Source organism: Merops nubicus, unplaced genomic scaffold (genome assembly GCF_000691845.1).
Source record: "Merops nubicus isolate BGI_N331 unplaced genomic scaffold, ASM69184v1 scaffold4565, whole genome shotgun sequence".
Classification (NCBI taxonomy): domain Eukaryota; kingdom Metazoa; phylum Chordata; class Aves; order Coraciiformes; family Meropidae; genus Merops; species Merops nubicus.
Window position 1 is genome coordinate 82,286 of NW_008610108.1, and position 5,598 is coordinate 87,883.

Consider the following 5,598-nt stretch of genomic DNA (forward strand, 5'->3'; position numbering starts at 1 on the left):
GTGAAGTCAAGCCTGACAGAAAGGTTAAGACTTTATGATCTGCCCCAGTGCCAGGATGCAGAGCTTTCCAAAGAATTAAGTAGGACAGGTTAGCATCACAGGATTAAAAATTATTTATGAGATAATATATTCATCATTACAAACATCCCACTATTTATTTTATAAAAAAGAAAGCAAGCTTTTTAAAGTAAATGGGATTTATTTTTTTTTACTTAGAAGTGAATCTGATATCAAAGAGACTGAAGAAAAAGCAGCAACATTCCCAACAAGGCAAAAAATGTAAACAAACCTCTGCAATTCTAGACCAGGGGGAATACATTCTTCCACCCTAAAATGTGAGACCTGAAGGACAAATGCCAAGAAAAATGAAACAGAAGCCTGCACCTTTAAACACAACCATGTTACAGCAGTGGTGTGTTTGTTTAACACACAGACAGAAGACTTCAGTCTTTGCCAATACTTTTCTCAGTTGCTGACTTCTAAACGCCAGAATTCCTGAAAAAACTGATACAACAACAACAGTTTTGTCCAGTCTCCCTCTGGCTTCCTCACTACTAAATAGTAGTAAAGACCTTTTTTGCCGCGTAGTCCAATTTCTAGTTCCCCCTTTTTTAGGCATGAGCTAATTGCCAATGAAGACTATGAAAATAAAAGAAATTAGATCCATTCCAACCCATCAGTGTAGCTGAATCCCATCATTTGAGTTGCCAATTGGTTTTCCAATCCTCACGCTCAATATCTGCTGTTAATTTGCTTGCTATTTCAAGAACTTGAAGACTGTCAGCAAAATCCATGATGCATTACAAAACTTATAATTGAAAAGAAAAAAAGAAACAGCCAACATCTGATGCTTTTCTGACAGGAAAAACACAAAGCCTGATAACAGTGATCAGAATAAGGGAGAGGTACTAACTTACAGCTCCTTGTATTGAAATGAAGTACTGAAAGAGAGTTATAGAAATCATTTCAAACTGATGCAAAACCACTCGATGAAACTCCCCAAAATTTACACTGGGCTGAAAAGCAAAACATCGCACAAACCATTATTTTTAAAGGAGATGGCTGAAACTGTCTATACTTTCTTAAGGCTGCATTACCTATGCCAATTAAAATTCTGCTTCTGAAAAAGAGTTAAGGCACTTCCTCTAGAGTTACTAAAAAAAGCAAATGAAAGCCTTGGCTTTGCAGAGGTGAGCGACAGTGAGCCGTTTGTTCTTGACCTCTGGATCACCCTACAGATCAAATTCTTGGACATAGGGAAAAAACCACTAGTATTCATTAAAAGCAACTGGGAGGCCAGCTTTGTGCTTCTGTTCCTGAGACCTGAGCAAGCTACAGCTTGACAAACGTGCAGGACACTGCTGAACAATGCTGCTGATCCTGTCAGAAGGGAAGAGTTTTATTCCCCAGCTTCATTCAGGAGGAATTGATTTTCATCACAATGATGCAAATCACAGATTTCAGTCATTATTTAAATAATCAATTTTAATCTTTTACGTCTGTGCTTGCAGTTATTTCCATAAAGTTGATTCTGTTAACCATTAAAATGCATTGATTTATATTGAATTAGCTTTTATATTAAAAATTTTCTTCCCTCAAAAAGATTCCTCTATCTATAGTTATCTAAGCAAATATATATGCTAAAGTCTTGGATTTTCAGTTTTACTTTTTTTCTGCTAGACACAGGTGGAATTTGTTCATATATATTTTAATAGTTAAAAATTTATTCTTTTTTTTTATTAAATTTTTTTATATGGCTTGTGACCTTTTTTGTGGAATTTAGATGGAGAACAGAATTTAGAACCCACAAATAAGCCTACTGCCTCCTGATTCATGAAACTTACTACCATAAATTTCTAGAAAGTTTATCAGAACAATTTTTTGTTTCAATTATTTTTGTCTTTCAAACACACCAAAAAAGCTACCTGTAGAGCTGAACGGCAGAACAAACTAAAACTGAGAAAAATATTCTCCCTGAACAATTATTTCTGTCAAAAGGTGGTTTAAACAAATTCTGGCTCCAGTTAACTGCAGTTCTCTGGTGGTTTGAATGCTTTTAAAGCTTCATTAGAAAACAGACATTGCTAGAATATTTGTATTCTAACACCTATAGCACACTGCAGTAAATTCAGTCCTTAGCATGGATGAACCATTTCAAGTATAATGTGAAAAAAAAACTACACATTTTAAAATAACAACATTTGAATTTAAATAAAACTTATACATCCTCACTTATACATATTCAGCACCTGAAGCTGCAGTAAAAACAGACTGTCTCCCCTTACCCTTTTACAGACACATCAGTATGAGCTATGGTTACATATACTTCACAGAAGGAGATTTAGGATTTAAAAATTCATATCCCCATTACTGTTTGTATTTTTTGTTCTGTTTAATAGGTAGCCTCGATCTCAAATTTCCAAAGGAAAAAATGTTTCCACTGGAATCTTTAAACTGACTATCAATTATTTTCCCACCAAAGAAGCCAGGTTCATCAGGCTAAGTCAGAAGGAAGAGAAAGGAGAGAAATGTTTTTGAGAAGTGTTATCTACAGACCAAATGGAAAAACTTCAGCCATTTTGCTCCTTCAAGGTACATTACAGAATCTCCTATTTAAGAAGTGAAAATGTCAGTTACATTCTCCACCTCTGAAAATGAGCAGGGCTCTGAACGTGATTCATGTCCCATTCTTTCTCTTTTCACTTTTAAGGGCTGATACTCTTGTTTTCAACTCCCCTCCAGCTAATGCCATTTAATACCCTCAGAACCATCAGGCTAAATTCAAATTTTCTGCTCCTTAGAGGCTGTTGATATGCACCACTGCACATTCCAATTGCAAATACACATGAATGCTCCTGTGTATTATAAGTTATTTTCTACATACAAATTCTACTAAATTGTAAGTTAGAAGGCACTACTCGAATTCTCTCAGGCCTTTAGAAAGCTTTCAGATGTACCATGAGTAATAACATGTAATGAATATGGACTGATATTTCCTTTCTCTATTTACAGAGTTGGCAATTTACTTTTTCTAAATAGATAGATGACTTATAGTCAGTTTTCCCAGTATTCTGGCAATTACTGCTTCGAAACCTCTGACAGGCTGAAACTTCTAGAATCACAGCCGTTATTCTTGGTTTGATCCCTTTTTTTCAAATTAAAACCAGTAGCTTTATCAGCAAATGAGAATTTTTTCCCTCTGGAAATACTTACAAAAATGCACATAAATTGAACACGCCAACTTATCTCATTTTAGGGTTGTAGCATCTTCTGGGTTAATGACCAGTGTTCCACTGCTGTGACAGAACTAATTGGAGTAAGGAGGCCTTAAATACATACAAAATCCCCACAAATTCTCTTCTTTTGGGGTAATCTGAAGATTTATAGTAATATAGCGAGATGTGATTGGAAAGGAAGGAGAAAAAAATTTAAGAAGTGCTAACTAATGGGCTTGTCTGATCATTCTGAATTTTCACATTTTCTGAGGGGGTGGGGTGAGAAAGCAAGAGCAAAGATGACTCTGTGTCTCTCTGCTCTGAACAAAGACTAGCTGATCTTAAATGCTGTATTCAAAATGATAGCCACAGCTCCACATCCACAGTTGCTCAAAACACGCTTTGACAACAGTTTTTCACAGCTGAACACAAATGAAACATTCTTCAAGAGAGAGGACAAGTGTGCATTTGGTTGGAGTTCAGCATACCTTTCTAGCAATCGAGCTTCATTTCCCATTGATCACTCATTGGAAAATCCAGTTATCAATGGATTATACGGAGGAACAGCTAAGATTTGACTTGCATGACTAGGTCAAAATACATATGCCATTCACCTGTTACGGTTAAAACGGGTTAAAACAACTCAGTTGCTTAGTGTGGTGTTGTTATTTCATAACAAATATTCCAAAATCCATGTGTATACCTGGAAAATGAAAGAACTTCCAAATGCAGCTGGAGATCAAAGGATAACAGATTGCCTTTATGCATTTAGAAAGCAGAAGAGGGGGGAAAAGATGACTACATTTTGCCAGTACATACAACTGTCAACGTAAAGGCACACCCCATGGCTCTCCACTGCAGAACGCCAAGCTTGCTCTGCTGCAGACTTGGATTCTATGTTCTCTAGATCTTTCCAGCAGCTCTGCAGTAAGCAAAGTTCAGGTCAATCTGCCCCAAATTTGAAAAGATGACTACACTTCATAATCACTGAATACCTGCAGAATACAAGCCTTTTGAGTCCAAGACTTATATATGAAAGAAGCTGAACATAATCTTGATCTTAGCAGGCAACCTTTTGGCTCACCCAGCTGCTCACCTTGCAGCAAGTCTCAAATCCACCTCACACTATACAAGGCCTCATGTGCCCAGTCATCTGTGTGTTAAATGCTGTTGTTACTATAAAAATTACTTTGAAATGTTTTTAAGAGATGATTCCTCACCTGAATTGACCCTCTTTCCTAATTAGCTGATACTGCAGGATTTAGAGTTTGTTTGTTTTTTTTTTTTAAGCAATGTGAGGCTAATTCAAAATACTACCTAAAAGACTATAACAAATTTTAAAAACTAGTAGCTTATGTCAAGAATATGAGATACAAAGCTAGACCACAGTTTTTTAGCCAGCACTAGTGTACATAATATGACAATAAAGAAGCATTATCAGAAGCATCAGTGTGTGTGGTGGTGTACAAATCACCCAGGCCTGAGGGCCAAGGGAACAGACAATACAGATGAGATGAAACAGAACATTTCAAACATAGGTTTCCTCTATTCTTTGGTTCAACCCCTGCCATTCCTCCTCCTTCTCCTCCTTTTACCTTTAAGGCAAGTCTGACATCAAAAATGTAAGTTACAAGTTTACAATAAGACCTTCATATAGGTGTGCATAAATTAGCGTCTAAGTACTTCAGCTGACAATTGAGAACGAAGAGTACTATGATGATTACCATCACTGAAGGTCAGGTTTGTGGTAGAGTCTGAGAAGACTGTAGCTGTTGCTAGCATGAGAATCTGAAACAAGTGCTACCCAAGGCTCCACACAGAAGTATTAGGCATCACAATTAAAAAACGTGTTGAAAAAACAAGGAAGAGTCTCCTTTGTACAAAACCAGACACCGATTTTCCCTGCATATGCTTGGCACAGAGGTGGAATGAGATCAAAATTGGCATGAAATTTCATTATCACAGCTTTACAAGCAAAAGAAAACAATGCCACCAACTGATCAGAAATAAAGCTTAAAGCTCCTGCTGCATTGTACCTTGTGCTGTGTGGGTGTTAAATGCTAACCTACTCACCCCTTAGCACAGCAGACACAAATGCCTAAACAGCATACAATATAAAGGAGCTTCCCTAATACACACTAAGATGCCACTGCAGTTAATCCACAAACACAGAGTGGACACTGAGTCCACAATTTTTAAGTCCACTCAGCAGGCAGAATATAAATAATGATAATTCCTTTTGCCTTATTTTAACCCATGGCTAAATATAGCCTATTTGCCCCCCCCCGAAATGTGGCAATTGTCTCAGGGTGGTTTACAGCTAAGTTTGATTACATTCTGCAGGGCAATGGAACAAGGCAGCTTCATGCATTTTCAGCAGGCA

The 5,598-nt window shown here is 37.0% G+C and overlaps 1 protein-coding gene across 1 annotated transcript in view; it reads right to left on the minus strand.

Moving 5' to 3' along the window:
- MPPED2 (metallophosphoesterase domain containing 2) overlaps positions 1 to 5,598 on the minus strand; it is a 96,912-nt gene that overhangs the window by 39,928 nt on the left and 51,386 nt on the right. The window lies entirely within an intron of this gene.